This window comes from Papio anubis, chromosome 16 (genome assembly GCF_008728515.1).
Source record: "Papio anubis isolate 15944 chromosome 16, Panubis1.0, whole genome shotgun sequence".
NCBI lineage: Eukaryota > Metazoa > Chordata > Mammalia > Primates > Cercopithecidae > Papio > Papio anubis.
In genome coordinates this window covers 20,652,475-20,671,030 of record NC_044991.1, presented here as the reverse complement: position 1 = coordinate 20,671,030, position 18,556 = coordinate 20,652,475, and the positions used below count along the sequence as shown (strand labels likewise).

Here is an 18,556-nt window from a genome sequence, read left to right as displayed (position 1 = left end):
TTCTCCTGCCTCAGCTCTCAAGTAGCTGGGATTACAGGTGCATGCCACCATGTCCAGCTAATTTTTGTATTTTTAGTAGAGACAGGGTTTCACCATGTTGGTGAGGCTGGTCTTGAACTCCTGACCTCGTGATCTGCCTGCCTTGGCCTCCCAAAATGCTGGGATTACAGCCGTGAGCCACCGTGCCCGGCCTGGTCCATAAACTTGTAAGTATTTTCTCATTTGTGAAAAAGCAAAAGCAGGCTAGGCATGGTGGCTCACACGTGCAATCCTAGCACTTTGGGAGGCCGAGGCAGGCGGATTGCCTGAGGTCAGGAGTTCAAGACCAGCCTGGCCAACATGGTGAAACCCCATGTCTACTAAAAATACAAAAACTAGCTAGGTGTGTTGGTGCATGCTTGTAATCCCAGCTACTTGTGGGGACTGAGGCAGGAGAATCGCATGAACCCAGGAGGGGAAGGTTGCAGTGAGCCAAGATCGCGCCACTGCCCTCCAGCCTGGGCAATAGAGCGAGACTCCATCTCAAAAAAAAAAAAAAAAAAAAGCAATCTGTGCGTTGCCTGTCTCTGAGGTTGGTTATGCTGATCATCTGAAAACATGTATGGGAAAGCATGCTTAAAATGTGATTATTATTATTGGCCCATCTGACATGTGGTAGCAAAATAAAGATTTAAAAAATATGTCATAAATATACCTCAGCCTACAAAGATCAACCTTAAGTGGACATCTTCAAACAGAATATGTAGGGGCCAAGGGAAACTTCCCCTTTCCCCTCTGAATGTTTACTGAAAATCAACTGACTAAAGGCAGATTAATAGGAGAAAAGGCAAACAAATCTGTTAGCATGCATCGGGAGAAACACAGAGTGATCACCACACCACGGGAAAGGGAGATGAGGAAGTGTGGATGATGTTGGGGGGATAGTAAATGATTTTTAAGGGACTTCAATGGACTTGAAGAACATATAATGACCTGGAACAAAGTCCGTTGGGCCCACAGAGCAGACAATGGTTTGTGACAAAAGTCTGTCCAGCTGTGTTGATAGACTTCAGTCTTTCTTCCTGCAATACAAGTTCAGTTAATGAAAACTCAGGGAAGGGAGCAGAGGTAATTATTTTTTTCTTTGGTGGGTCCAGACTTTAGGTAGATAAGGAAACTTTATCCTGTGCTTAGTGAGACAGAAAATTAGGAGACAGTAGTTGGGGGCGGTAGGCAGGGGAGGTAGAAAAAGAGGGGAAGATCAGAGAAACCTTGAGAAATGACTTTTTCAGTTCAACAAGTCAAAGCACTGTATTTTAGGGCATCAGTTTCCGAGCACTGGCAGAAAAAAGTTGGTTTCTTTAATGAAGACCAATGTCACCAAGAACTTTAAAGACACAGTGACAATGTTACCTAGAATGTTTCATAAAAGTTCTTACAATCCTTTTAAACTTCCCAAGTGAAAATCTTTCTCATTTTTCTGTGACTATTCTGAAACTACTCTCTCTAAGACTCCAGGATCACACTTAACCCTCTCTGAGCAGATGACCCCTGTATAAAAGGGGAGATAATATCCTTATACTCTCTCTCTTTCATCTGTCCTATAACACCTATACCATATCAATACATCCTTAGCACCTTCAATCCTGCCTGTGTCAGAAAATAAAGGCCCTCTAATTGTATACAAGGCAGGTCTTCCTGATCAAAGTCCCTCTTGCTTCCTCTAGGACTTTATGCTCTCAGTTACTCCCCACACTATCCTATATGCAGTCACTCCTTTGAGACAAGGTTTTTCTCAGTATACAAATATGGGCAAGTCTCTCCAAACCTAATCAGCCTTGCATTTTTTTTTTTAACTTTACTTGGTTAGGTAGGATACAATAATTAAAATATGCTTAGAAAAAAGTGGTGGTACACAGTTTAAATTGGAAAGAGGGAGAGCTAGAAGTGAGTTGGTTGGTTTGGATGCCTCTGTAGTAATCAAGGTAAGAAGGAACTAGGATCTGAGTTGGAATGGTGCCAAGAGAATGAAAGGAGAGAATATTGCAAAAAAAAAAAAAAAAAAAAAAAATTGTGTAATTAATACTGACACGTCCTGGAAACTAAATGAATGTGGGATAGAAGGAAAAAGAAGAACAAAATAGAATGTTTTTCAAGCAGAGATTTCTATAGCCACACGTAATAAAGAATATAGACTTTACAAAATTAGTTCAGGGAAGTCACTACAGAAACAAATGACAACAACAACAAGCCCTAGGGCAGAAGAATATGATTTTCAGATTATTATATGATTTCCACATTATATTACTTTAATTTTGTTTCTTTTTTTTTTTTTTTGAGACAGAGTCTCACTCTGTTGCCCAGGCTGGAGTGCAGTGGCGCGATCTCAGCTCACTGCTAGCTCCACCTCCCAGGTTCACGCCATTCTCCTGCCTCGGCCTCCCAAGTAGCTGGGACTACAGGCACCTGCCACCACGCCCGGCTAATTTTTTTGTATTTTTAGTAGAGACAGGTTTCACCGTGTTAGCCAGGATGGTCTCGATCTCCTGACCTCGTGATCCGCCCGCCTCGGCCTCCCAAAGTGCTGGGACTACAGGCGTGAGCCACCATGCCCGGCCAAATTTTCTAATTTTCAACAAAATTATAAGACATAGGGGGAAAAAAAAACCCAAGAAAGTATGACCATACACAGAAAAAAAAGCAGTCAAGAGAAATAATCTCTGATGTTGGACTTAGTAGACAAAGACTTTAAATCAGTTCATATATATATTCAAAGAACTATAGAAAACCATGGGCTAAAAACCTAAAGGAAAACATGAGAATGCTATCTTGCCAAATGTAGAATATCAATAAAGAGAAAGAAATTATTTAAAAAAGAACTAAATAAAAGAAATTATTAAAAAAATAACTAAATAAAAAATATAAATTCTGGAGTTAAAAAGTATAGTAACTGAAATGAAAAAATCATTTCATTTCAGAGGGGATCAACAGCAGATTTGAACTAACAGAAGAAGCAATCAGTGAATGTGAAAATAGATCATTTGAGGTTATACAGTTGAGGAGGAAGAGGTGGAGGACACGATCAACTGTATCCATATATATGCATAATGAAAGTTCCAGAAGGAGAGAAGTCAGATAAATAAGAAAGAATATCCAAAGAAATAATGGCCAGAAACTTCCCAAATATAGAGAAAAGCATTAATTTACACATCCAGGAAGCTCAGTAAACTTCAATAGAATAAAATCGGAGACCAATATGTAGATACATCATAATCAAATGATTGATGGTTAAAGACAAAGAGAAAATTTAGAAACCAACAAGCGAGAAGCAATTAATCACATACAAAGAATCCTCCATAAGATTAATTCATTTCTCCTTGGAAACCATTTAGGTCAGAAGGCAGTGGGATAGCATATTCAAGGTCCTGAAAAAAAGAAGTACTGTCAATCTAGAATTCTGTATCTTGAAAAACTATCCTTCAAAAACAAAGGAGAAATTAAGACATTCCCAGATAGACAAAACTTGAGAGAATTGGTCACTAGCCGACCTGCTCTACAAGAAATACTACAGGGAGTCCTTCAGGCTGAAATGAAAGGAAACTAGACAGTAACTCAAATCCACATGAAGAAATAAAGAACACTTTGGTAAAGGTAAATATAAAAGATAACATAAATGTATTTTTTGTTTGTAACTTTTTTATTCTATCTAATTTAAAAGACAATGGCATAAAGCAATAATAATAAAGTGGTATTAATGAGCTTATAATGTATAAAGAGGTTTATGCATGTTAAAAAATAGCATATACGGGCTGGGCGTGGTGGCTCCCAATGTACCAGTACGTTGGGAGGCCAAAGTGGGAGGATTGCTTGAATTCAGGAGTTTGAGACCAGCCTGGGCAACATGGTGACACTCTGTCTCTATTAAAAATAACAAAAATTAGCTGAGTGTGGTGGCCCATGCCTGAAATCCCAGTTACTCAGGTGGCTGAAGCATGAGAATGACTTGAATTTGGGAGATGGAGGTTGCAGTGACCTGAGATCATGCTACTGCACTCTAACCTGGGCCACAGAATGAGACCTTATCTCAAAAAACAAACAAACAAACAAACAAAAAATACAAGGCCGGGCACGGTGGCTCAAGCCTGTAATCCCAGCACTTTGGGAGGCCGAGACGGGTGGATCACGAGGTCAGGAGATCGAGACCATCCTGGCTAACATGGTGAAACCCCGTCTCTACTAAAAAATACAAAAAACTAGCTGGACGAGGTGGCGGGCGCCTGTAGTCGCCAGCTACCTCGGGCAGGCTGAGGCAGGAGAATGGCGTAAACCCGGGAGGCGGAGCTTGCAGTGAGCTGAGATCCGGCCACTGCACTCCAGCCTGGGTGACAGAGCGAGACTCCATCTCAAAAACAAACAAACAAAAAAAGATACAGGAAGGGACAAGGAATGGCGCTACATAGAAACAAAGTTTTTCTATAATAAATTCATTTTGTAAAATAAATTCATTCAATAAATTGTATTAATCTGAACTAGATTACTACAAATTAAGATGTCAATTGCAATCACTAGGAAACAACTAAGAAAATAACTTTAGGCCAGGTACAGTGGCTCATGCCTGTAATTCCAGTATTTTGAGAGGCTGAAGCAGGAGGATCGCTTGAGGCTAGGAGTTTTTTTGTTTTTGTTTTGTTTTGTTTTTGAGACAGAGTCTTGCTCTGTCACCCAGGCTGGAGTGCAGTGGTATGATCTTGGCTCACTGCAACATCTGCCTCCTGGATTCAAATGATTTCCCTGTCTCAGCCTCCTGAGTAGCTGGGATTACAAGCGAGCACCACTGTGCCCAGCTAATGAGGCCAGGAGTTTGAGACCAGCCTGGGCAACATGGCAAGATCCATCTCTACAAAAATTTTTAAAAATAAAGTTAACTGGTTGGACATGGTGTCTCACACCTATAATCCTAGCATTTTGGGAGGCCGAGACAGGTGAATGGCTTTACCCCAGGGGTTTGAGATGAGCCTGGGCAACAAGGTGAAAACCTATCTCTACAAAACACACACACACACACACACACACACACACAAGTTGGGCATGGTGGCTCATGCCTGTAGTCCCAGCTATTCGGGAGACTTAGTTGGGAGGATCACTTGAGCCCAAAAGTTCAGGACCGCAGTGAGCTATGATTGAGCCACTGCACTCCAGTCTGGGTGATAGAGTAAGACCTTGTCTCCAAAAAATAAAACAAATTGCCCGGCGCAGTGGCTCATGCCTGTAATGCCAGCACTTTAGTAGCCCGAGGCAGGCGGATCAGAAGGTCAGGAGTTTGAGACCAGCCTGACCAACATGGTGAAACCCCGCTGTTACTAAAAATACAAAATTAGCTGGGTGTGGTGGGATGCACCTGTAATCCCAGCTACTTAGGAGGCTGAGGCAGGAGAACTGCTTGAATCCAGGAGGGAGAAGTTGCAGTGAGCCAAGATGGTACCACCGCACTCCAGCCTGGGCGACAGAACAAGACTCTGTCACACAAAAAATAAATAAATAAATAAATAAATAAGATAAAAAATAAAAATAAAGTAAATTTTCAGTTGGACATGGTGGCTCATGCCTGTAATCCCACCACTTTGGGAGGCCAAGGCAGGTGAATCACTCGAGGTCAGGAGTTCGAGACCAGCCTGGCCAACATGGTAAAACCCTGTCTCTACTAAAAATACAAAAACTAGCCAGGCATGGCAGTGCGCACCTGTAGTCCCAGCTACTCAGGAGGCCGAGGCACCAGAATCGCTTGAACCTGGGAGGCAGAAGCTGCAATGAGCTGAAATCATACCACTGCACTCTAGCCTGGGCGAAAGAATGAGACTACGTCTCAAAAATAAAAAATATAAATACATAAATAAAATAAATCTAAAAAGAAAATATCTTTAGAATATACAGGAAAATAAATGACAAGAAGTTAAAATGGCACATTGGAAAGTATCTACAAAAAAAAGCAGTAAGGGAATAAGAAATAAAAACACATAAGACGCCGGGCGCGGTGGCTCACGCCTGTAATCCCAGCTCTCAGGGAGGCAGAGGTGGGAGGATAGCTTGAGCCCAGGAGTTCGAGACCTGCCTGGGTAATATAGCGAGACCCCGTTCTCCACAAAAAGGAAAAAACAAAAAAACAAAAAAAACCACATAAGACATACAGAAAACAAATAGCAAAATGACAGACATAAATCTAGCCATGTTAGTAATTACATTAAATGTAAACATAAATGGATTAAGCACTTCAATCAAAAGGCAGATATTGGAAAAATTGATAAAAACAACATGATCCAACTATATTTATATATATATAAATAAACTATATCTCTATAAGAGATATAGTTTATTTCATTTATTTTAATCTTTAGAGATGATTTAATCTTGCTCTGTTGCCCAGCTTGGGTGCAGTGGTGTAATCACAACTCACTGCAACTTTGAACTCTTGGGCTTAAGCAATCCTACCTCAGCCTCCCAAGTAGTTGGGACTAAAGGCACATGCCACCACACCCAGCTAATTTTAAGAAGTTTTTTTAGAGATGGGATCTGTATTGCCCAGGCTGGTCTTGAACTCTTGGGCTCAAGGGATCTTTATCTCTCTCCCCCCAACCCTGCCTTTTAAAAAAATTAAAAAATAAAAAAAAAAGAGACAGTATCTCACTCTGTCATACAGGCTAGAGTGCAATATCACAATCATAGTTCACTGTAGCCTCAAAATCCTAGGTTGAAGTGATCCTTCCAACTCAGCCTCCTGAGTAGCTGGGACTACAGGTGCGGGCTACCAAACTCAGCTAATTTTTAAGTATTTTTTTTTCTTTAGAGACAGGGTCTCATTTTGTTGGCCACGCTGGTCTTGAACTTCTGGCCTCAAGAGATCCTCCCACTTCAGCCTCCCCAAATTCTGTGATTACAGGAGTGAGTCACCACTCCTGGCCCATCTGGCGTTTTTATTATTGCCAAAGAAAAGAGCTGGAGTAGCTATACTCGTATCCGACAAAAATAGACTTTAAGATAAAATGCGTTACTAGACACACACAAAAAAGGACATTTAATAATGATTTTAAAAGTCAGTCCATCAAGAAGATACAGGCTGGGCACAGTGGCTCATGCCTATAATCCCAGCACTTTAGGAGGCTGAGGCAGGTGGATCACTTGAGGTCAGGAGTTTGAGACCAACCTGGCCAACATGGTGAAATCCTGTCTCTACTAAAAATACAAAAATTAGCTGGACATAGTATGGGGTGCTTGTAATCCCAGCTATTCAGGAGGCTAAGGCAGGAGAATCTGGGAGTTGAACCTGGGAGTTGGAGGTTGCAGTGAGCCAAGATCACACCACTGCACTCCAGCCTGGGCAACAGAACAACAATAACAAAAAAGAAGATACAACAATTATAAACAAATATCCACCTAACAACAAGAGCCTCAAAATACATGAAGCAAAAAATAAATAAGGGGATAAATAAATAATTCAACAGTACTAATTAGAGAAATAATACTTCCCTCTCAAAAATAGGTAGAACGACTAGACGAAATACCAACAAGGAAATAGAAAGACTTGAACAACATTACAAACCAACTAGATCTAAGGAACATCAATAGAACTTTCCACCCAAAACCAGTAGAATATACATTCTTCTCAAGTGCACATGGAAAAGTCTCCAGAATAGACCATATATTAGGCTATAAAACACGTGTCAATAAATTTAACAGGATTGAAATCATACAATGTATATTGTCTCACCACAAGCAATATCACAATAAATCAACAACTGAAGGAAATTTGGGAAATTTACAAATATGTGGAAACCACACAACACACTCCAAAATACCTATTAGGTCAAAGAAGAAATCACAAGAGATACTAGAAAATACTTTGAAGTGAATGAAAACAAAAACACAATGTAGCAAAATTAGGGCTGGGTACAGTGGCTCAGACCTGTAATCCCAGCACTTTGGGAGGCCGAAGCAGGTAGATCACCTGAGCTCATGAGCTCGAGATCAGCCTGTCCAACATGGTTAAACCCCATTTCTACTAAAAATACAAAAATTAGCTGGGTGTGGTGGCATGCACCTGTAATCCCGGCTACTCGGGAGGCTGAGGCATGAGAATTGCTCGAACCTGGGAGGTGGAGGTTGCAGTTAGCTGAGATCACGCCACTGCACTCCAGCCTGGGTGACAGGGCAAGACTCCATCTCAAAAAAACAAAAACAAAACAAAACAAAAAACCCCACCAAAAACAATGTAGTAAAATTTATGAGATGCAGCTAAAGCACACCTAAGTGGGAAATTTATAGCTGTAAATGCTACATTAAATAAAGACCTCAAATAAATTACTTAATCTTACATTTTCAGAAACTCAAAAAAGAAGAGAAAACGAAATGCTAAGCAAGTAGAAGGAAGGGAATAATACAGATTAGAGTAGAAACAAACAAAATTGAGAATAGAAAAACAATAGAGAAAATCAATAAAACCAAAAGTTGTATCCTGGAAAAAAAAAAACAACAAAATTGACAAATCTTTAGCAAGGCAGACTAAGAAAAAAATTAGACTGAAGTTACTAAAATTAGGATTGAAAGAGGTACATTATTACCAACCTTACAGAAATAAAAGGAATTATAAGAGAATTTTATAAATAATTGTCTGCCAGCCAGGGGCAGTGGCTCATGCCTGTAATCCCAGCACTTTGGGGGGCCAAGGTGGGCGGATCACTTGAGGCTAGGAGTTTGAGACCAGCCTGGGCAGCATGGCGAAACCCTGTCTTTACCAAAAATACAAAAAAAAAAAAAAAAAAAAATTAGCCAGGCATGGTGGTGCATGCCTGTCAGTCCCTGCTAATTGGGAGGCTGAGGCATGAGAACTGCTTGAACTGGAAGGCAGAGGTTGCAGTGAACCAAGATCACGCCACAGAACTCCAGCCTGTGTGATAGAGCAAGACTCCGTCTCAAAAAGAAAAAAAAAAAGCAAAACTGTATGCCAACAAGTTAGGTAACCTAGATGGAATGGACAAATTCCTATAAAGACACAAACTACTGAATGACTCAAGAAAATATAGATAACCTGAATAGGCCTATAATAAGCAGAGATTGCATTAGTAGTTACACACACACACACACACACACACACACACACACACACACACACACACCTTCCACAAAGAAAAGCCCAGGACCAGATGGCTTCAATGGTGAATTCTACCAGACATATAAAGAAGAATTCACACTCTTCCCAAAAAATAAAAGGGGAGAGAACACTTCCCAACACCTTCTATGAGACCGGTATACCAAAACCAGATGAAAGAACATCATAAGAACACTACAAATCAATATCCCTTATGAATATAGACACAACACTCCACCCAAATGGTGGCAAACTAAATCCAACCACATATGAAAAGGAATATACACCACAAACCACATGGAATTTATCCCAGGATTGCAAGGTTGGTTAAATATATAAAAATCAATTTAACATACCATATTGAAAGAATAAAGGATAAAACTCACATGATCAATAGATGTAGAAAAAGCATTAAACAAAATCCAGTATCTTTTTCTTTTTTTTAAGATGGAGTCTCGCTCTGTCACCCAGGCTGGAGTGGCACGATCTCTGCTCACTGCAACCTCTGCCTCCCAGGTTCCAGCGATTCTCCTGCCTCAGCCTCGTGAGTAGCCGGGATTATAGGCACCTTCCACCATGCCCAGCTGATTTATGTATTTTTAGCAGAGAAGGGGTTTCACCATGTTGGCCAGGCTGGTCTTGAACTCCTGACTTCAGGTGATCTGCCCGTCTTGGTCTCCCAAAGTGCTGAGATTACAGGTGTGAGCCACTGTGCCTGGTCAAAATCCAATATCTTTTTATGATTTAAAAAAAAACATTCCAGCCGGGTGTGGTGGCTCATGCCTGTAATCCCAGCACTTTGGGAGGCCGAGGCAGGTGGATCACCTGAGGTCAGGGGTTCGAGACCAGCCTGGCCAACGTGGAGAAACCATGTCTCTACTAAAAATACAAAATTAGCCGGGCATAAATAAACAGCACCCAGTTAGAAAAGAAGAATTAAAACTATCTTTATTTGCAGATGACAAAATCTTATCTATAGAAAATTCACGGCCGGGCACGGTGGCTCAAGCCTGTAATCCCAGCACTTTGGGAGGCCGAGACGGGTGGATCACGAGGTCAGGAGATCGAGACCATCCTGGCTAACACGGTGAAACCCCGTCTCTACTAAAAAAAATACAAAAAACTAGCCGGGCGTGGTGGCGGGTGCCTGTAGTCCCAGCTACTTGGGAGGCTGAGGCAGGAGAATGGCGTGAACCCGGGAGGCGGAGCTTGCAGTGAGCTGAGATCCGGCCATTGCACTCCAGCCTGGGCGGCAGAGCGAGACTCTGTCTCAAAAAAAAAAAAAAAAAAAAAAAAAAAAAAGAAAATTCACAAAAACATCAGTGAGAACTAATAAAAGTTCAGCAAGGATACAGGATCCAAGATTAATATACAAAAAGCAATTATTTTTCTATACACTAGCAATGAACAATCCCAAAATGAGATTAAGAAAACAATTCCATGTATAATAGCATTGTTAAGGACTGAATTATGCCCTACCCAACCCCAATTCATATGCTGAGGCCCTAACCTTCAATGTTACTATACTTGGAGACAGGACGTTTAAGGAGGTAATTAAGGGTAAATGAGGTCATAAGGGTGGAGTACTAATCCAAGGGGACTGGTGCCCTTATAACAAGAGGAAGAGACATCAACGACATCTCTCTCTGCACATTTGCATAGAGAAAAGACTATGTGAAGACACAGCAAGAAGGAGGCAGTCTGCAAGCCAGGAAGAGAGGCCTCACTCAAACCAACTCTGCTGGCACCTTAATCTTGGACTTCCAGCCTCTAGAACTGTAAGAAGATCAGTTTCCATTGTTTAAGCTACACCATTTTTGGTATTCTGTTATTGCAGCCCAAGCAAACTAATATAAGCATAAAAGAAAATTAAAATCTTAGGAATAAATTTAACCAAAGAAGTGTAAGATTTGTACACTGAAAACTATAAACATTGTTGAAATAAATTAAAGAAAACCTATATAAATGGAAATATATCCATATTTGTGGATTGAAAAACAATATTATTCAGATAGCAATACTCCCCAAATTGATCTACAGATTCAATGTAATCCCTATCAAAATCTCAGTTGCCTTTTTTGGCAGGAAGTAACAAGCTGATCCTAAAATTCAAATGGAAATGCAAGGGACTCAGAATAGCCAAAACAATCTTGAAAAAGAAATAAGTCAAAAGGTACACTTCTTGAATTTCAAAATGGCCAAGAAGCAAATGAAAAGATGTTCGACATCATTAGTCATTAGGAAAATGCCAATCAAAACCACAATGAGATACCATTTCACACCCAGTAGCATGGCTATAATTTTTTTGAGATGGAGTCTCTGTCACCCAGGCTAGAGCGCAGTGGCGCAAACTCGGCTCACTATAACCTCCGCCTCCCAGGTTCAAGCGATTCTCCTGCCTCAGCCTCCCAAGTAGCTGGGATTACAGGTGCCCTCCACCACACTCGGCTAATTTTTGTATTTTTAGTAGAGATGGGGTTTCACCAGGTTGGCCGGGCTGGTCTCAAACTCCTGACCTCAGGTGATCCACCAACCTTGGCCTCACAAAGTGCAGGGATTACAGGCGTGAGCCACCATGCCCAACCTATAACTTTTTTTAAAAGGGGAAAATGACAAAGCAAATATGTGGGAAAATTGGAAACCCTTATATGTTGCTGGTGAATGTAAAACAGTGTAGTTGCTTTGGAAAGAGTTTGGCCATTTCTCAAAAAGGTAAACATAGAGTTACCATGTGATGCAGCAATTCTGCTCCTAGATATATATCCAAGAAAAATGAAAACATATATCCACACATAACTTTGTACATGAATGTTCATAGAAGTATTATTCTTCACAGCAAAAAGGTGAAAACCTAAATGTCCATCAACTGATAGATGTACAAAATGTGGTAAACATGGAGTACTTTTTAGCCATAAAAAGGAATACATGCCACAATATGAATGATTATACTTTAGTTATTAAGTGAAAGAAGCCAGACACAAAAGGCCATAGTGTATGATTTCATTTATATGAAATATCCAGAATAGACAAATCCATAGAGACAGAAAGTAGATTAATGGTTGACAAGGAATAAAGGAGGAAGGACTAGGGGAATGACTGCTAATAAGCATGGGGCTTCTTTTTGGGGTGATGCAAGTGTTCTGGAATTAGATAGTGGTGATGGTTGCACAACTTTGTGAATATACTAAAATATGCTGATTTGTATATTTTAAAGTGGTGAATTTGATCTATATGTTTAATTAAAAAATGCTTTTTTTTTTTTAAGAGACAAGGTTTTGCTCTGTTGCCCAGGCTGGAGTGCTGCGGCACGATCACAGCTCAGTGCAGCCTCAACCTCCTGGGCTCAATCAATCCTTTTACCTCAGCCTTCTGAGTAGCTGGGACTACAGGTTCATGCCACGATGCCCAGCTAATTTTTGTATTTTTTATAGAGATGGGGGTTTCACCATGTTTCCCAGGCTGGTCTCAAACTCCTGGGCTCAAGCGATCCTCCCTCCACACCCTCCCAAAGTACTGGGATTACAGGCATGAGCCACCGCACCCAGCTCCCAATGCCTCTTAAAACAGTAAATCTTTCTGTGCTGTGCATTAATGTGACTGAGGTTAACGTAGCCCCTGGCACATTTAAAAACACGGTTTCCACAGAAATCTGGCTTTTTGGGAGGAAGACAGTTTCCTTAGATGTAAGTTCTAGCAAACCTGTAAAGGAGGCCTTCTTCCAAGTCTCTTTCTCCCTTCCATTTTTAGAGCTAGGTAGGTAATTTTCCTGTGATGTCTTACACTTTCCAGATGTTTAACCTTTCTTTTGGCAGGAAGAAATTGGCCTTTGTTTGTTAGTTTAATGAGAAGAGGTGTAAGAAAAGTCTGCCTCAGATTTCTTATATTATTGTGTTCAGTTTATGCAAAGATAATAAGTATTCTGATCTTAAATTTGGGACCTTTGCAATCAGAGATCATTAGTATTTACAAATTTAACGTATCACGAAGTTAGTATCAACTAAGGGAAGAAAAACAAGCCCCTCATGGGGCTGAGCCTGCAATATGGTCGTATAGGAATTCTAAACCATTTTTTAGGTAACCGTCATTTTCCAAGCACCAGGAAGTGTAGAAAATAAAGGCCCTCAAATGTTAGGCTGTCAATAGTGTGGAGCATTTTGTACATCACCTCATCTAGATCTCCGTGCAGATGTACCAAGTAGCTATCACAGAAAACTAGTTTAAAGTCGATTTCATTCGAAACTTCTATTAAGTGATAATCATTAAGGGGAATAACATTTTACACGTCAACAAAACTTCACATTCAGAAGACAGAACCAAGTAGCTAAATAGAACATTTCCATAATGCTTGAGAATTCAATATCTTTCTCGACATCATTTCTTAGTCTAGGCACTCAAGCAGGCAGCAGCTTGTCACTTACAGCCCTGCCATTTCCTGTTCTAGTTCATTAAACCCTAGGCTTTCCCCAGAAACTCACAACCCTCAGGGAGATCCTTCTGCCAGTCAGAACAGATTCATTTGAAGGAGGCAGAAATTGATATGCAGCTCTGAGTGAGGATGAAGGCCATAATAAATTGCCACCTACACATGGAATTATATTTTGTAGGATGACAGTGTGTGGGCAGAAGCAGCAGCAGTTATGTTTAGACCTTATAGTTGGGGACTTATTTCATATTGACTGCTTTCTCCTTGGCTGCCAACGGATGGATAAAGTTAAGAAGCTACAGCCAGGTTGGGAACTCTTTACCTTTGCCTTTCTTTCTACAAAATACCCCAAATAAGCTAGCAATATAGTCAGTTCACATGCAAAGGCTTGAATCAAAACTACAGTTCTCTAAATCATTTTGCTTCTCTTTTCTCAGGGATGCTTAAAATTCTAGAATTTCAGAGTCACGTTCATAAATAAATTTATAAGCACCACTGACCACTCCTGGCAATCACATGGCTACTGCATGCTGCAATGGAAACCGGAATAAAATGACATCCCAACATAGAAATGAGCGCTTGAAATAAGGCAGCTGAAAAGAAAAAGCCACATTTAACTTAACCTTACTGAGGAAGGGGACAAAGATGAGGGAGGACTCTCTCTACTCAGCTTTTCTCTTAACCATAAGTGAGACACTTGGAATTGCAAAAGCAACATTTAGCTTTCAGGAGCATGTTGCTGCCAGGAGTGGAAAGAAAGGATCTTACACCTCCTTTTCTCTCCTGGTTCTAAAGTGGTGGGCAAAATGTCTGCTTTTATTGGTTTGAGGTATTCTAACCATTGCCAAAGAACAAGTAAAGAAAATGAGATACACATGCTCTCCTCCTAAAAATGTCACCTCCTTTGTAAAGCTGTCTTGATTCCCAATTCAGAATGTATAGCTTCCTTCTCTGCATTCTATCACATACTTTATACCTCTATTAGTATCACAGATCTCCCTCTCTCACTAAACTGTAAAATCCACAGTTCAGGGACCAAGTCATTACCTCTGTGATCCCTGCAGTGCAAAGTAGAGTGCTTTATTAATGGTACAAAATAAATGCTTGATGAATGAATGTGGTGGTGTCAACTTCATAACTGGACATTATGTTTTCAGAGTTCTAATAAATGTTGAAAACAAATAAAGAAACTACCTTTCCTACTTAGCTGCTCCCTCCATCCCAATCTTTTTCCCTATATTTGGTATCATGATATTGCACCTTGAAGAGGGAGACACATCTAATGGGAGATATCCTCCTGAGAAGATATTTTTATGTTCAATATGTCTATTTTGATAACTCTCCAATAAACCATCTTTTGGGGAAGATTTCCAAGGTTAAACTGAACTTGAAGAGCAGAGTTCCAATCATTTTAGGTAGGCAAAAGATAGCTCTGCTTGCCAGGTGCAGTGGCTCACGCCTGTAAACCCAGCACTTTGGGAGGCTGAGGTGGGCAGATCACTTGAGGTCAGGATTTCAAGATCAGCCTGGCCAACATGGTGAAACCCTGTCTCTACTGAAAATACAAAAATTAGCTGGGTGTGGTGGCGCATGCCTGTAATCCCAGCTATTCAGGAGGCTAAGGCAGGGGAATAGCTTGAACCCGGGAGGCGGAGGGTTGCAGTGAGCTCGGATCGTGCCACTGCACTCCAGCCTGGGCAACGGAGTGAGACTCCGTCCCCCCGACAAAGAAAAAAAAAAAAAAAAGCTCTGCTTCCTATGACAGTGTGCTGTAAGATGCCTCAGAATAAACTATAAAGGTCTAAAAGCTGAAAGCATGACACCAAGACTCCCCTAACCAGGTGCTGCCTATATGAAATGATCAAGAAGAACAAAGAAGAAACCCTGAATTCTTTTTAACTAATAAGGAAAAATGGTCCTTAGCCCTCAAAAAACAAGAGTCAAACTAGAGACTGATTGGTAAAACTGTTTCAGGTACAGAGTCAGGTGATGTAAATGTGTCTAAAGAGAGAAAGGTCAAATTTAGCCAATGAAAGTCATCTCAAATAAGATTCTCCCTCTATTTTCACCTGTGTCATGTGTTATTTTACTACTGGGGTTTGGCAAAACCTCAGCTGGAGGCTTTTGACCTTTGTCAAAATTCTGGTTATTTGGAAATTTCTAAACAATGATCAAGTTCTACCATAATGCACATTTTCTCCTTGCAAAACAAACAAAATGCTTTGACAGGGACAATTCCCAGTCTCTTATCACTGAAAAGTACAAAGGAAGCTGGAGAGTTGTTTGAATATCATATAGCACTTTTGAGTTCATTACGCCATTATCCCCAGGGTTGGATTTAATCAAGATGAAAAAGCACAGGCTCAAAGCCTTTTTAGTTGACAAGAAGCAATTTTTTGGCTTGGGACTTCTGTGTCTGAGTTGTAAGTCAGGTTCACAGAAAAGTAATCAGAAACTAGCCTGACTGGAGACAAGAAAGAGTCTTGAAATAAGAGGTGTGAGACCATGGGTTGTATGTGTGACCCAGCCTCTTAAGAAGCTTAGGGACCTTGAGCAAATTACTTATACTCTCATCTGTAAAGTAAAGGACTAGACTTGGAGGATTTCTAAAGCCCCCTGTAACACTATCAATTTTTAATTATCTAATGTTGTTCCTTAAGTAACCAATTCGTTCATTCAACTATTTGAATACCTTCCGGGTTCACTGAGGAACAGTTAATTCAGGTATCTATTTGAATACCTTCAATGAATATAATGAAAGAAGTAAAATTAACAGCTCTTGCCCTCAAGGATTTGATAAGCCAGTGGGAAAGGTGAAGGCTTTACCCAACAGCTCCTAGCACAGGGCCAGGCACAGGGGCTTATTAATCCATTCCTTTGGTCACAAGGAGCCTGCCAAATGATAAGGAAGGAAAGGTGTAAGAGAAACTCCACAGAAGCTCTTAGGAGAAAGACAGGGTAATTTATAATTTCAGTCCACCAATGTCTATTGAGTACCTACTTACTTATTCTAGGTGATAGAGAGAAAAAAACAAAACAGGTTATCAAAGAAATGAAATCCAGGGCTGGGCTTGGGGGCTCAAGCCTGTAATCCCAGCACTTTGGGAGGTTGAGGTGGGTGGATCGCTTGAGGACAGCAGTTCAATACCAGCCTGGCCAACATGGTGAAACCCTGTCTCTACTAAAAATACAAAAATCAGCCAGGCATGGTGACACATGCCTGTAACCCCAGCTACTTAGGTGGCTGAGGCAGGAGAATCACTTGAGCCCAGGAGGTAGAGGTTGCAGTGAGCCAAGATCACTCCACTGCACTCCAGCTTAGGTGACAGAGTGAGACTGTCTCAAAAAAAAAAAAAAAAAATTTAGATTGAAATTCTATGAAAGAAACAGAATAACAAATAACTGTGTTTGCTGGTGGGGTGGACTGCCATTAGTATAGGGCAAAGAGGGGTAAGTCTTTGGATATGGTAGTAGTTGACTGAACTCAGACCTGAAGGCAGAAGAAAATTAGAACAGCCAGCACAGAGGGCCTAGTGATCCAGCCAGAGAGGCTGGTAAATGCAGAGGCTGAGAAGGGCTGGTGCAGACAGACCATCTGTGTGGTTGGAGCTTAAAAAGCAGTTACTTCCAGAAAGTATAGAGTGAACGCAGTAGTTCTCGACAGAGGGCAATTTTGCACACCCCATGGGACATTTGGCAAAGTCTAGAGACATTTTTGGTTGTTATGATGGTGGGGGTGGGGGGAAGGTTGAGAAAACTTGCACTAAAGGAATATTTCAGCCCAAATTTCAGTTTTAGTCATTATGTTCTGAACTCATGTTCTCGCCAGCTTGAATAGTTTTTTTTTTCTTTCCTGCAGAAACAAAATAAGAACAGGTTTCAAGTGGCTCACTCTTTCATCTACTCTCTTGGGAAATCCCATTGGGGAGGTTCATAGGACTCCACGAACCTTTGGAAAGCTCCACAGGATATGAAATATCTACCTAAACCGGTGGGAAAGGATCCAAGGAGCCACACCCCCAACTGCTCCCTCAGTAACCCTCAGTTACCAGGGCAGAAAAAACTGAGATTAGGGGTAGGGCACAAAGGAGAACATATTCATGTTTTATTTGCATAATTACAAATTAATGTTAAAAAGAATACAAAGTCAGGTCCAGGGTAGGGATGAAAAGGTTGCAGATGCCCTCAAGTATTTGAAAGCTCTGGCCTTCTGGCCTTATGTCTTTTTCTTTTTTTTCTTTTATTTTTTTTCATTTTTGAGACAGGGTCTCCCTCTGTGGCCCAGGCTGGAGTGCAATGGCACAATCTTGGCTCACTGCAACCTCAAACTCCCGGGCTCAAGCGATCCTCCTACCTCAGCCTCCCAAATAGCTGGGACTACAGGCGTGTGTCAAGATGAGCCAACTAATTTTTGTACTTTAAAAAAAATTTTTGAGACAGAGTCTCGCTCTGTTGCCCAGGCTGGAGTGCAATGGGGGGATTTTGGCTCACTGCAACCTCAGGCTCCTGGGCTCAAGCGATTCTCTTGCCACAGCCTCCCAAGTAGCTGGGACTACAGTGCGCGCCACCACGCCCAGGTAATTTTTGTATTTTTTATAGAGACGGGGTTTCACCACGTTGGCTAGGCTGGTCTTGAACTCCTGACCTCAAGTGATCCGCCCGCCTCGGCCTCCCAAAGTGCTGGGATCCCAGGTGAAGCCACCGCGCTGCACCCCTCGGGCCTTCTTCTAACTTGGGTCCCTGGGCCCCCCAGGCTTTCGATCCCTTCCCCTACGCCGCCCCGCGCCCGCCTCAGGCCTCTCTGGGACCCGCCGGCGTGACGTCCTGGCCCGCCCGAGCCCCACGGTTCCTCGGGTCCTAACCTCGACGGGCGGGCGCCTCCTCAGGAAGCCCCGGTGCAGGCTGTCGTTGTACAGGTGGCCCACGCGGGCGGCGCCCGACCCAAGGCCGCGTCGGGTCAGTGTGCGGCCGCCGGCTGAGAGGCGGCTGCTGAGGGGCCGGACGGGCCAGGGCCC

The 18,556-nt window shown here is 41.7% G+C and overlaps 1 pseudogene; it reads right to left on the bottom strand.

The window, feature by feature from the left end:
- The window catches only part of LOC101000992, a 34,371-nt pseudogene extending 15,887 nt beyond the window's left edge, over positions 1-18,484 (bottom strand).
- Positions 18,485-18,556: the final 72 nt, after the last annotated feature.